Here is a 14,938-nt window from a genome sequence, read left to right on the forward strand (position 1 = left end):
GGAGTGAATGATGAGTGGTAATTGGTGAGTGGTGAGTGGGGTTAAAAGGAGTTCTAGTTAGTTGACTAGCTCATGGTAGAAGTTAAAATTGATTAGTCATACATGACATAATCAAGAGTGGAATCCCATGCTAGTTCCTATTGGTATATACTCAAAGTAAGTACGTTTTGAAGCTGTGTATAATACGGGTAAGAATACGACTAGAATTCTTGATGAAAGAAAAGAATGGAAAAGTAACTGTAACCATTTTCGTTAAGTATGAGTGTTTTGACATATGTCTTGAAGTCTTCCAAAAGTATTTTAATACATCTAAATACACTACATGTATATACATTTTAACTGAGTCGTTAAGTCATCGTTAGTCGTTACATGTAAGTGTTGTTTTGAAACCTTTAAGTTAACGATCTCAATTAATGTTGTTAACCCATTGTTTATTATATCTAATGAGATGTTAAATTATTATATTATCATGATATTATGATATATTAATATATCTTAATATGATATATATACATTTAAATGTCGTTACAACGATAATCGTTACATATATGTCTCGTTTCGAAATCCTTAAGTTAGTAGTCTTGTTTATATGTATATAACTCAGTGTTAATATACTTATGGAGATACTTACTTATCATAATCTCATGTTAACCATATGTATATCCATATGTATATCATCATGTCGTTTTTACAAGTTTTAACGTTCGTGAATCGCCGGTCAACTTGGGTGGTCAATTGTCTATATGAAACATATTTCAATTAATCAAGTCTTAACAAGTTTGATTGCTTAACATGTTGGAAACATTTAATCATGTAAATATCAATCTCAATTAATATATATAAACATGGAAAAGTTCGGGTCACTACAATATAGCACACAATAAATTTGATACAAGATGGTTGTGAAGATAATTCTAGCTAGTACACAAGTCGTTCAGCAAAGGCAATAAAGACACGTAATTCATACGTCCAGAAACAAGTCATGCATTCTGGTTTTACTAGGATTACTTCTCATCTTTAGTCTTGTGGAACATAACCGTTATGGCCGTTGATAAGACAGCGTGTTGTAACGTCGTCAAAGGGACGAGGGTTACGTAATGTCCAACAGTCCCGTAACAATCTAAAAACCTCATTTCTTACCCCAATTACCGATTCCGTCACTTGTGGAAACGTTTTGTTTAATAGTTGTAGCCCGATGTTCTTGTTCTCACTTTGGTGAGAAGCGAACATTACTAATCCGTAAGCATAACATGCTTCTTTATGTTGCATGTTAGCCGCTTTTTCTAAATCACGAAGTCCAATATTCGGATATATTGAGTCAAAATAATTTCTTAACCCATTGCGTAAAATAGCATTTGGGTTCCCCGCAATATATGCGTCAAAGTAAACACATCGTAACTTATGGATTTCCCAATGTGATATCCCCCATCTTTCGAACGAAAGCCTTTTATAAACCAAGGCATTCTTGGAACGTTCTTCGAATGTCTTACAAACTGATCCCGCCTTAAATAGTTGTGCCGAAGAATTCTGACCGACTCTAGACAAGATTTCATCAATCATGTCTCCGGGTAGGTCTCTTAAAATATTGGGTTGTCTATCCATTTTGTGTTTGTATACTGTAAAATAGACAAGAGTTAGATTCATAAAAAAAATACTTATTAATACAAGCAATTTTTACATATATCATAAAGCATAAGCACACTATATTACATATATTACACCACACGAATACAACTATCTTATTCCGACTCGCTAGTTTCTTCTTCTTCGGTTTTGGTTCGTTTTGCCAAGTTTCTAGGGATATATGATGTTCCCCTAATACGAGCCGTCGTTTTCCACATTGGTTTAGAAAAACCTGGTGGTTTAGAGGTTCCCGGGTCATTGTTACAACTTAAGGACTTCGGGGGTTGACGATACATATAAAGTTCATCGGGGTTGGAATTAGATTTCTCTATTTTTATGCCCTTTCCCTTATTATTTTCTTTTGCCTTTTTAAATTCAGTTGGGGTAATTTCTATAACATCATCGGAATTCTTGTCGGAATCCGATTCATCGGAGAATTGGTAATCCTCCCAATATTTTGCTTCCTTGGCGGAAACACCATTGACCATAATTAACCTTGGTCGGTTGGTTGAGGATTTTCTTTTACTTAACCGTTTTATTATTTCCCCCACCGGTTCTATTTCTTCATCTGGTTCCGATTCTTCTTCCGGTTCCGATTCTTCTTCTGGTTCCGATTCTTCTTCCGGTTCCGACTCTTCTTCCAGTTCCTCTTCGGGAACTTGTGAATCAGTCCACGAATCATTCCAATTTACATTTGACTCTTCATTATTATTAGGTGAGTCAATGGGACTTGTTCTAGAGGTAGACATCTATCACATAATATCAAACGCGTTAAGAGATTAATATATCACATAATATTCACATGTTAAAAATATATAGTTTCCAACAAAATTTGTTAAGCAATCATTTTTCAAGTAAACACGGTCGAAGTACAGACTCACAAATGCATCCTAACAAACTCGATAAGACACACTAATGCAAAATTCTGGTTCTCTAAGACCAACGCTCGGATACCAACTGAAATGTCCCGTTCTTATTGATTAAAAACGTTCCATATTAATTGATTTCGTTGCGAGGTTTTGACCTCTATATGAGACATTTTTCAAAGACTGCATTCATTTTTAAAACAAACCATAACCTTTATTTCATAGATAAAGGTTTTAAAAAGCTTTACGTAGATTATCAAATAATGATAATCTAAAATATCCTGTTTACACACGACCATTACATAATGGTTTACAATACAAATATGTTACAACAAAATAAGTTTCTTGAATGCAGTTTTTACACAATATCATACAAGCATGGACTCCAAATCTCGTCCTTATTTAAGTTTGCGACAGCGGAAGCTCTTAGTATTCACCTGAGAATAAACATGCGTTAAACGTCAACAAAAATGTTGGTGAGTTATAGGTTTAACCTATATGTATCAAATCGTAACAATAGACCACAAGATTTCATATTTCAATACACATCCCATACATAGAGATAAAAATCATTCATATGGTGAACACCTGGTAACCGACATTAACAAGATGCATATATAAGAATATCCCCATCATTCCGGGACACCCTTCGGATATGATATAAATTTCGAAGTACTAAAGCATCCGGTACTTTGGATGGGGTTTGTTAGGCCCAATATGTCACACCCCCAAATTAGGGCCTAGGGTATTTGTGACTAATTATATCAAATCACAGTTGTATAAACGAGAACGACTCTATATGAGACGTTTTGAATAAAACATTTATTAATAAAACAGCGGAAGCATTAAAAGTTTTACATCAAATTTAAACTGAAATAATAATAATAGTCTTAATGCAAAGTAAATGTAATGAAATGAAGACTCCATGTAGCAGCATTCAATTCATCAGGTAGCAATCATGGCAATCATCTTATTCGTCACCTGAGACAAAACATGCTTAAAGTGTCAACCAAAAAGGTTGGTGAGTTCATTAGTTTATCAAAATCAATCATTTCCGTTATAATAATAGGCCACAAGATTTCAGTTTCATAAATATCCGTACACTAGCAAGTGTATAAAAGCATTCTATAAGTTGTAGGCACCCGGTAACAAGCCTTAACGTTCATGTTTTACCCTCTGAAGTACACCAGATCAGGTGTGTTTAAAATAACCTCGAAGTACTAAAGCATCCCATAGTCAGGATGGGGTTTGTCAGACCCAATAGATCTATCTTTAGGATTCGCGCCTACCGTACATAGACAAGTAGTTTAATGTTACCAAGCTAAGGGTATATTTCTGGTTTAAACCCACATAGAATTAGTTTTAGTACTTGTGCCTATTTCGTAAAACATTTATAAATCAGCGCATGTATTCTCAGCCCGAAAATATATATAAAAAGGGAGCAAATGAAACTCACCTTAAATAGCAGTTGAAGTATTCCACGCAAGAAAGGAAAGTAAAGCAAGTAAGTGACCGAGATATCAACTAGAAGTAGTTCTTTAAGAGAGAAATGAGAGATTAAGGTGTAAGTTTGAAATGAGAAATGTATGTGGTATTTATAGTTGAAAATGTTAGGTAAAAAAAAATTAAAATAAGTAAATCTTAAAAGTTAAAATAAGAAAAATTATTTTGTATTTTTATTAAAAGTAAATCTTAAAATAAAAGTAGTTTGTATTTTTATTAAAAGTAAATCTTAAAAGAAAAAGTAGTTTGTATTTTTATATTTATTTATTAAAAGTAGATATAGTTTTGATTTTTTTTTTTTTGTATAAAATTCTAAAAAAAATTTGTTTAATATATTTCTAAGAACATTTAACATTTTATTTCTATATTTGTTTAATTATTAAATACGAATTTTATATAAAAATTATTATTATATTTAGTTTTTATAAAAATTAAAATTTATGATTATTAATTTATAGTTTTTATTAGTTTTATAAATGTTATAATATTATGTATTATTTAGTTAATTATATATTCTATTAACTAAATAACAAAAGTAATATAAATATTATATATATATTCATTAATGTAATTATGTTATATTATATATCATAATCTTATTTATAATATTTATAATTATATTATTTATTTTAAGCGTACGTTTATTCGGTCAACGTTAAATTTATTCGTATATAACAACTCTAGGTATTTTAGTAAAATCGGAAGTCGAAAAGTGAGGGTTGTTATAGTACCTACCCGTTAAAAGAAATTTCGTCCCGAAATTTAGTTTTTGCCATCAATCAGCGTTGTTCGTACCTAAACGAGGATATTTATGTTTTATCTGGTCTTCACGTTCCCAGGTAGGTTCGGGGCCTTTCGTGAATTCCAACGGATAGAATATTGTTCTGTTTCATGCATTTAAATAATACGAACCCTAATTTCTTACAGGTTCTTCTATAAAGTGCATTTTATCATTAATGCGGAGGTTATCTAAAGGATTAATAAGAGTGTCATTTGACTAGGTTATCCTCAAAAGGGATGATGGTGTTATACGAGCATTTTAGTAAACTGAACACATGAAATGTGTTATGAATAGTATTGAGCTTATTTAAAACTTTGAGTGTTTATGTCACAATATTAGGGTAGACAAAACAGAGAGTAGTTCATGTAAATTATAGTCATGAAGTTTGATAGAGATCATCATTGTTTACAACAAGAATATTGTAATGATGAATATAAGTTGAAAAAAATAAAGTTTTATCACTACTGAATAATATGGATAAAACGATTTGATTATAGGAAGCGTATAAACGAAGCTATTGTAAAAGAGTGAATGAGAAATTAAATGTTCGCCTTAACTTTTGACGTAGTCACGATTGATTTTTGGAATTCAAGGGATTAAAGGAAATCTTCGTAATCCATAAGATTTGATTCTCCGGTAATTAAGGAATTTGAAATTTTCTTTGATTAAATGAGGTGAATTGCTTCAATTGCTGTGTTTGGAATTTTGCTATAAATTAGCTTCTTCCGTTTCATTATCTTCACCACTTCTATGCTTTCTTCCTCAATTCATACTTCCAAAGATTGTGAGAATGCTCCATCCAGTTCTTATCCTGGATATTTTTCTGACTATCATTTCAGTCATTCTTCTTTTTCATTTACCACTAGAGGAATTTGTTTTCTTCTACTATTACCTTGGGGTTATAGTGTTTTTAATTCTTCCATGTCTTTACGTTGTAATACGTATTGATATACACGGTTTGTAATTTCGGTATCGTTATCGGACTACATATTTTCCCTTATATGTCGGAGCTCTTTGCCTTTTTATTCTCCTCTCGACTCTAAGTAAAGCGAGTAATGGTCCAGAATTTGTAGGTATGAAGTTTCGAATGGACCTACTGTTCTAAGCGTAATATCACGATTTGATTTGGTAAATTACCAGAATTACTGAGGATAGAACTATCAAAATTATATTTTCTTGATATGTTCAGAGATTAAGTAGAATGTAAGAGTCGTGTAACATGGCAAATGATGATTATAAAGTCTATGAATCATCATCTTCCATTAAAAATTTAGCATGACTTACTGTAATATAATCACGTTGGCCTGACGTCATTATATTATACTAACTCATGCTTCAATTCTCAACACTACTTCAAATCATTCAAAATTTGAATTTAAATTTTACGGAATATAGAAACTTAAACAGTTTTCCTTTATGATGTAATAAAGATATTGCAAAGAGATAATTAATTGCGGACAAGAATCGTTATGAAGATATCTTTAGAAATATCGAGGATATTTATAACGAAAGATACGATGATATTTTAGAATTTCTAAAATCGATGGATAATGAAGAAATTCTTCTATAAGGATTTAGAATGCGTAAAAAGATCTTCTGTGATTTCCTTCAGAAATCGAATCATCTAGATTCTTTGGTTATAGGTTTAGTCCTTGGGATTTGTCCTTGGTCTCCTTCATGTTTTGCTCAATCCATCTTTCAATACCAGATTTTCTTTTGAGCTTTTCCCACACACAATTCTTTATTATCAAGCTTCTGATCATTAAGGCCATCTACAGCTTTTGCTGCTTCATCAGCATTCTCAAGGTTAACTGATCTGAATAATTGATTATCAATCCGATATGTTTTCAAGGATTTTGAAGAATGTACAATGTAATATATTAATGTGAATGTTAGATATTTCTTGGGTATTACCTACCCGTTAAAATATTTTCACAATCAACAGTTTGTACAAAAGAATTTTTAAATACAATCTTTATGAAAATATACATACATATATATTTTCTTCAGATGTAATTATGGATTTAATAAGTTAATATAATATTAAACTCATTGGATTTATGGTTGAAACGAGAATAAATAATCTCCAAAACTTTAGAGATTACATAATCGTCGCGGAATATTTCTTTAATGAAGTTATGAATCAATACTTCATCGTTCATTGTTATTAATATACCTCAGTATATGATGTTGATGCTCGTGGATTTCTTGTGAAATTCATAAGGCACAAATGATGTTTTCGAGAAATTTTCGAGTACATCGAAAATAGGAGTGTAAAATCACACATGCATTTGAATAATACACTTAGTTTATTATGAAATGGAGTTTATTGTACTGAAGCAGTGATTAATGATTGTTAAGTCATTAACGAAGGATGTACATCATAGCGTATTAGTGATATGAATTAACCAAGTAGTACATACTAGTTAAGATTCACACGTAATAGTTTAGTACGAAAAGATTTATTATTGTTCCAAACCATATATATATATATATAAAGTATACATATATAATTCTTCAGGAAGAATGAGTCAATACATCTTAACTCATTATTACTAATATTCCTTAGTATCTATGGGCGTATGATGTCGATGTTTGAGGTACCGATTATGATGTTGAGACGTGGGATGCTGATGTTGTTGTTGGTGAAGCTGATGCTGTTGGTGGTGATGCTGATAGTACTGGTGGTGCTGGTGCTGCGGTTGGTGCTGCTTGTGGTACTTGGTTAGTAAGTGTGAGCCTAGCTACCAAATAGCGCACTATTTCCTCCAGGGTTTCTACTTTACGCTCGAGTCTATGGATTTGTTCTACCCATTCCTCTGTAAGGTTTGTCAATTCTTGATATTTAGTTCGAAGTCTTCTAACTTCTTCTAATAACCCTTTGTGGTTAGAATTCGGGAGTAGAGGACGAATATTGTCGTTGGTTACATCGAGTCGACCTTCGAGGCGGAAAATCCTTGCGAAAAGAGTGAAAACAGTATTGCGAACAGGTTCGCCGGTAAGTGGATCGAGTACTCCGACATTTGGTGGTAAGTTTGGCTCGTGATATGGAGTACCTTCTTCATTTCTCCATAGGGTGAGTATTTCGCGAACCCATCCCCATTTTCTAAAGAAATCACGGTAATTGATCGGTGGGTGTGCTCCTGTCACGCTATCTTTGGAGCTAGAAGAACTTGAGGAATCAGGTGAGAAATCCATATTATGTGTTTGGAATAGGGTTTGATATGAAATGGGTGTTGAATATTGAATGATATATTCGTCTCCTTGAATACGTATATATAGCAGAAAGATTTCCGTAATTTACGGAGGAAATTTAGGAAAAGTGTTAGACAAGGTCTATTGGGAATAGATATACTAAGATATGATTTGTCTATACTCCAATAATGGCAGTATGACGTGTCGAGATTATAAAATGATAAGTATGTAATCTAATAATCTTTCGATTAAAGACTTTCAATTCGTATACTGTGATAACCCAATGATATTTCCCGGTTCGCAAACCGATGCATAAAGGCATAAGGCATATAGGTACGTGATATAACAGGGAGTTATATACGTTTGAGTATGAATTATAGGAGTTTCAAAAATCTTGGATAATATTTCATGTAATACATATGTAATACACAAAACTAGGATAGATGACTAAGTGAGTTGTTCTTAATAAGTTCACTACTTATTAAGTACGTAAGTGACTAAGTGTTGTATGATCACTATAGTCAGGTTTGATATTGTGCACCATACCCAAACATCTATGCCACCGCCGAGTCACTTGAATGATCAATTGTTACCGGTTGGCCCAGGAATTCTCGACCAAAATCTAAGTTTGGCATTCGAAATCCACAAGCGTCCCATAGTGGTACCAAGGATCACCCTAGGCCTTAAGTAGCGTTAACGTTCGAGTAATTTCACATTATCGTGTATGTTATAATCTTAAGATTTAGGTATAGTTTCTAAGGTATAGTGTAGCATTTATCAATTAAAGGCAACAATTAAAGGCACTATGGTCAAGGAAAGTTGTAGTCCTACATTGCTAAGGTACCTAATTGTATAAGGCACACATAAAATGCAATCCTGGTTCTCTACAACAACCTGCTCTGATACCAATCTGTCACACCCCCAAATTAGGGCCTAGGGTATTTGTGACTAATTATATCAAATCACAGTTGTATAAACGAGAACGACTCTATATGAGACGTTTTGAATAAAATATTTATTAATAAAACAGCGGAAGCATTAAAAGTTTTACATCAAATTTAAACTGAAATAATAATAATAGTCTTAATGCAAAGTAAATGTAATGAAATGAAGACTCCATGTAGCAGCATTCAATTCATCAGGTAGCAATCATGGCAATCATCTTATTCGTCACCTGAGACAAAACATGCTTAAAGTGTCAACCAAAAAGGTTGGTGAGTTCATTAGTTTATCAAAATCAATCATTTCCGTTATAATAATAGGCCACAAGATTTCAGTTTCATAAATATCCGTACACTAGCAAGTGTATAAAAGCATTCTATAAGTTGTAGGCACCCGGTAACAAGCCTTAACGTTCATGTTTTACCCTCTGAAGTACACCAGATCAGGTGTGTTTAAAATAACCTCGAAGTACTAAAGCATCCCATAGTCAGGATGGGGTTTGTCAGACCCAATAGATCTATCTTTAGGATTCGCGCCTACCGTACATAGACAAGTAGTTTAATGTTACCAAGCTAAGGGTATATTTCTGGTTTAAACCCACATAGAATTAGTTTTAGTACTTGTGCCTATTTCGTAAAACATTTATAAATCAGCGCATGTATTCTCAGCCCGAAAATATATATAAAAAGGGAGCAAATGAAACTCACCTTAAATAGCAGTTGAAGTATTCCACGCAAGAAAGGAAAGTAAAGCAAGTAAGTGACCGAGATATCAACTAGAAGTAGTTCTTTAAGAGAGAAATGAGAGATTAAGGTGTAAGTTTGAAATGAGAAATGTATGTGGTATTTATAGTTGAAAATGTTAGGTAAAAAAAAATTAAAATAAGTAAATCTTAAAAGTTAAAATAAGAAAAATTATTTTGTATTTTTATTAAAAGTAAATCTTAAAATAAAAGTAGTTTGTATTTTTATTAAAAGTAAATCTTAAAAGAAAAAGTAGTTTGTATTTTTATATTTATTTATTAAAAGTAGATATAGTTTTGATTTTTTTTTTTTTGTATAAAATTCTAAAAAAAATTTGTTTAATATATTTCTAAGAACATTTAACATTTTATTTCTATATTTGTTTAATTATTAAATACGAATTTTATATAAAAATTATTATTATATTTAGTTTTTATAAAAATTAAAATTTATGATTATTAATTTATAGTTTTTATTAGTTTTATAAATGTTATAATATTATGTATTATTTAGTTAATTATATATTCTATTAACTAAATAACAAAAGTAATATAAATATTATATATATATTCATTGATGTAATTATGTTATATTATATATCATAATCTTATTTATAATATTTATAATTATATTATTTATTTTAAGCGTACGTTTATTCGGTCAACGTTAAATTTATTCGTATATAACAACTCTAGGTATTTTAGTAAAATCGGAAGTCGAAAAGTGAGGGTTGTTATACAATAGATCTATCTTTAGGATTCGCGTCAATTAGGGTGTCTGTTCCCTAATTCTTAGATTACCAGACTTAATAAAAAGGGGCATATTCGATTTCGATAATTCAACCATAGAATGTAGTTTCACGTACTTGTGTCTATTTTGTAAATCATTTATAAAACCTGCATGTATTCTCATCCCAAAAATATTAGATTTTAAAAGTGGGACTATAACTCACTTTCACAGATTTTTACTTCGTCGGGAAGTAAGACTTGGCCACTGGTTGATTCACGAACCTATAACAATATATACATATATATCAAAGTATGTTCAAAATATATTTACAACACTTTTAATATATTTTGATGTTTTAAGTTTATTAAGTCAGCTGTCCTCGTTAGTAACCTACAACTAGTTGTCCACAGTTAGATGTACAGAAATAAATTGATAAATATTATCTTGAATCAATCCACGACCCAGTGTATACGTATCTCAGTATTGATCACAACTCAAACTATATATATTTTGGAATCAACCTCAACCCTGTATAGCTAACTCCAACATTCACATATAGAGTGTCTATGGTTGTTCCGAAATATATATAGATGTGTCGACATGATAGGTCGAAACATTGTATACGTGTCTATGGTATCTCAAGATTACATAATATACAATACAAGTTGATTAGGTTATAGTTGGAATAGATTTGTTACCAATTTTCACGTAGCTAAAATGAGAAAAATTATCCAATCTTGTTTTGCCCATAACTTCTTCATTTTAAATCCGTTTTGAGTGAATCAAATTGCTATGGTTTCATATTGAACTCTATTTTATGAATCTAAACAGAAAAAGTATAGGTTTATAGTCGGAAAAATAAGTTACAAGTTGTTTTTGTAAAGGTAGTCATTTCAGTCGAAAGAACGACGTCTAGATGACCATTTTAGAAAACATACTTCCACTTTGAGTTTAACCATAATTTTTGGATATAGTTTCATGTTCATAATAAAAATCATTTTCTCAGAATAACAACTTTTAAATCAAAGTTTATCATAGTTTTTAATTAACTAACCCAAAACAGCCCGCGGTGTTACTACGACGGCGTAAATCCGGTTTTACGGTGTTTTTCGTGTTTTCAGGTTTTAAATCATTAAGTTAGCATATAATATAGATATAGAACATGTGTTTAGTTGATTTTAAAAGTCAAGTTAGAAGGATTAACTTTTGTTTGCGAACAAGTTTAGAATTAACTAAACTATGTTCTAGTGATTACAAGTTTAAACCTTCGAATAAGATAGCTTTATATGTATGAATCGAATGATGTTATGAACATCATTACTACCTTAAGTTCCTTGGATAAACCTACTGGAAAAGAGAAAAATGGATCTAGCTTCAACGGATCCTTGGATGGCTCGAAGTTCTTGAAGCAGAATCATGACACGAAAACAAGTTCAAGTAAGATCATCACTTGAAATAAGATTGTTATAGTTATAGAAATTGAACCAAAGTTTGAATATGATTATTACCTTGTATTAGAATGATAACCTATTGTAAGAAAAAAAGATTTATTGAGGTTGGATAATCACCTTACAAGATTGGAAGTGAGCTAGCAAACTTGAAAGTATTCTTGATTTTATGTAACTAGAACTTGTAGAATATATGAAGAACACTTAGAACTTGAAGATAGAACTTGAGAGAGATCAATTAGATGAAGAAAATTGAAGAATGAAAGTGTTTGTAGGTGTTTTTGGTCGTTGGTGTATGGATTAGATATAAAGGATATGTAATTTTGTTTTCATGTAAATAAGTCATGAATGATTACTCATATTTTTGTAATTTTATGAGATATTTCATGCTAGTTGTCAAATGATGGTTCCCACATGTGTTAGGTGACTCACATGGGCTGCTAAGAGCTGATCATTGGAGTGTATATACCAATAGTACATACATCTAAAAGCTGTGTATTGTACGAGTACGAATACGGGTACATACGAGTAGAATTGTTGATGAAACTGAACGAGGATGTAATTGTAAGCATTTTTGTTAAGTTGAAGTATTTTGATGAGTGTATTGAAGTCTTTCAAAAGTGTATAAATACATATTAAAACACTACATGTATATACATTTTAACTGAGTCGTTAAGTCATCGTTAGTCGTTACATGTAAGTGTTGTTTTGAAACTTTTAGGTTAACGATCTTGTTAAATGTTGTTAACCCAATGTTTATAATATTAAATGAGATTTTAAATTATTATATTATCATGATATTATCATGTATGAATATCTCTTAATATGATATATATACATTAAATGTCTTTACAACGATAATCGTTACATATATGTCTCGTTTAAAAATCATTAAGTTAGTAGTCTTGTTTTTACATATGTAGTTCATTGTTAATATACTTAATGATATGTTTACTTATCATAGTATCATGTTAACTATATATATATATATATATATATATATATATATATATATATATATATATATATATATATATATATATATATATATATATATATATATATATATATCCATATATATGTCATCATATAGTTTTTACAAGTTTTAACGTTCGTGAATCACCGGTCAACTTGGGTGGTCAATTGTCTATATGAAACATATTTCAATTAATCAAGTCTTAACAAGTTTGATTGCTTAACATGTTGGAAACATTTAATCATGTAAATATCAATCTCAATTAATATATATAAACATGGAAAAGTTCGGGTCACTACACCTTATATATATCTCCGCCTAATCAAACCACCCGACACATTGGTGCACTCAAGAACACACCAAGAACAGTCTACAAGTCGTGGTGATCAGCCATGACACCACTTGGAACTTCAATTCAATCAAAATCATGTTTTAGTCATAACGGGTGATTCGTGGCTCGGATTTAGATGACCCGAACATGAAAGTTCATCCCCCATCAATCCTAACACATTAACACACCCTAAAGTCACCAAATATGGTCACAAAGTCGGACCAAACCTGATTCATATCAATATCACATTTCAATTTTAACAAAATACCATTTTGATCATATCTAGGGCTCCGGGAATCGAAACGACATGAATCCGGAGTCTAAAATTAATGTCTTGATGAGAGGAACTCATCTAACTAATTTATTTTCACTTTTATATCAGTCACAATTCCAGAATTAAACAAAAAGCTGCTGTCCCAATTAAGTCAAACCGAAAACATATGTATTTGAGTAATTCTACGCATACAAACACCATTACAACAACAAGTAATCATCATACTATCAATATATAATCAAAATACAGAAAAATAATGAAAAATCAAAAGTTCTAGGGTTAGGGTTTATACCCTAAACGAGAATCAAGAAGTATAATCGCGTAGAGGAGATTGAAAGGAACGCGTTTATGTAAACCAATTGATGATCCAAGCAATATTGAATGATGATTATGATGTTTTGTTGGTGTGGGGCGACGGTAAGGAGAGGAAGAAGAGGAGAGAGCACAAAGTAATTTTAGGTTTTGGAAATATTGATGAAAAGGAAAATAAAATCACAAAATGAGAAAACAAGGGAGTATTACTCCCTCCCTTGGTGGTTTCGGCCGAACCAAGCAATGGGGTGGGCCCCATTAGCCCAAATTTGCTAAATGTTGATTTCCTTGTGGCCCGAAAGGCCGAACGAACCCCGAAACACGAAAACACGCTTACGCGATTAAAAATCCGGAGAGATAACATTTACGCGACGAAAAATAAATATAAATACTATATATAATAATATGACCTTAAAATATCATATTTAAAATAATTAGAATTTAAATATCCCAAAAACTCGACCGTTGGTTTGAAAACCGAAAAGATTCGTCGAATAGAAATCCGCGACACGTAGAAACGTATAACTCAAAATATGAATACAAATATTCACATAACACATAATAATTAATATATATATTATTATAAAAATAATAATATAGGTCATAGAAATGACGTAGCACGAATAACAGTTAGCGGTCGTTAAATTATTAACGGTAAAAGATAACGGAAAAAGTACGGTCGTGGCACTCCCCTTTAAGAAACTTCATCTCTTGACCTTGCATCATCATCAAAAAGTACACTACTTGCCTTTGACATCATAGTTAGGGTTAGAAACAGTCTTATACCCCCGACAGTTACTCTACTCTTAGATGATGAATTGTTTGGGTTAAGATGTGCGTAGATACAATTATTCGAGATATGGATGTTGAGGCAAAAGAACATTGAACAAAAAATGATGAAACATGGAGTGGGGGTACTCTCGTTGATCTCGAGGGTCTCCTCTAGGAATGCGAGGTTGCGCAGGTCAGCGAGGTTCGAGTTTGAAATGCGAGAAAGTAGGTCAAGCTTTTGGGTGTTAAATCTCGTGAAACGCGAGCCTGAACGTGATCATCAAGTTGTTTGCTTATATTGTGCAATCTATAAATTAAAACCCTAGGTTCGTGTAAACCTAACACATACTAAAATAATAAGAATTTTCTCTCTGATTAGACGTGGATTACCAATAGAAATTTTAGATATAATCACGTTAAATTTCTTGTATTCTTTAGGTTTGT

This window comes from Rutidosis leptorrhynchoides, chromosome 7 (assembly GCF_046630445.1).
Source record: "Rutidosis leptorrhynchoides isolate AG116_Rl617_1_P2 chromosome 7, CSIRO_AGI_Rlap_v1, whole genome shotgun sequence".
NCBI classification, from domain to species: domain Eukaryota; kingdom Viridiplantae; phylum Streptophyta; class Magnoliopsida; order Asterales; family Asteraceae; genus Rutidosis; species Rutidosis leptorrhynchoides.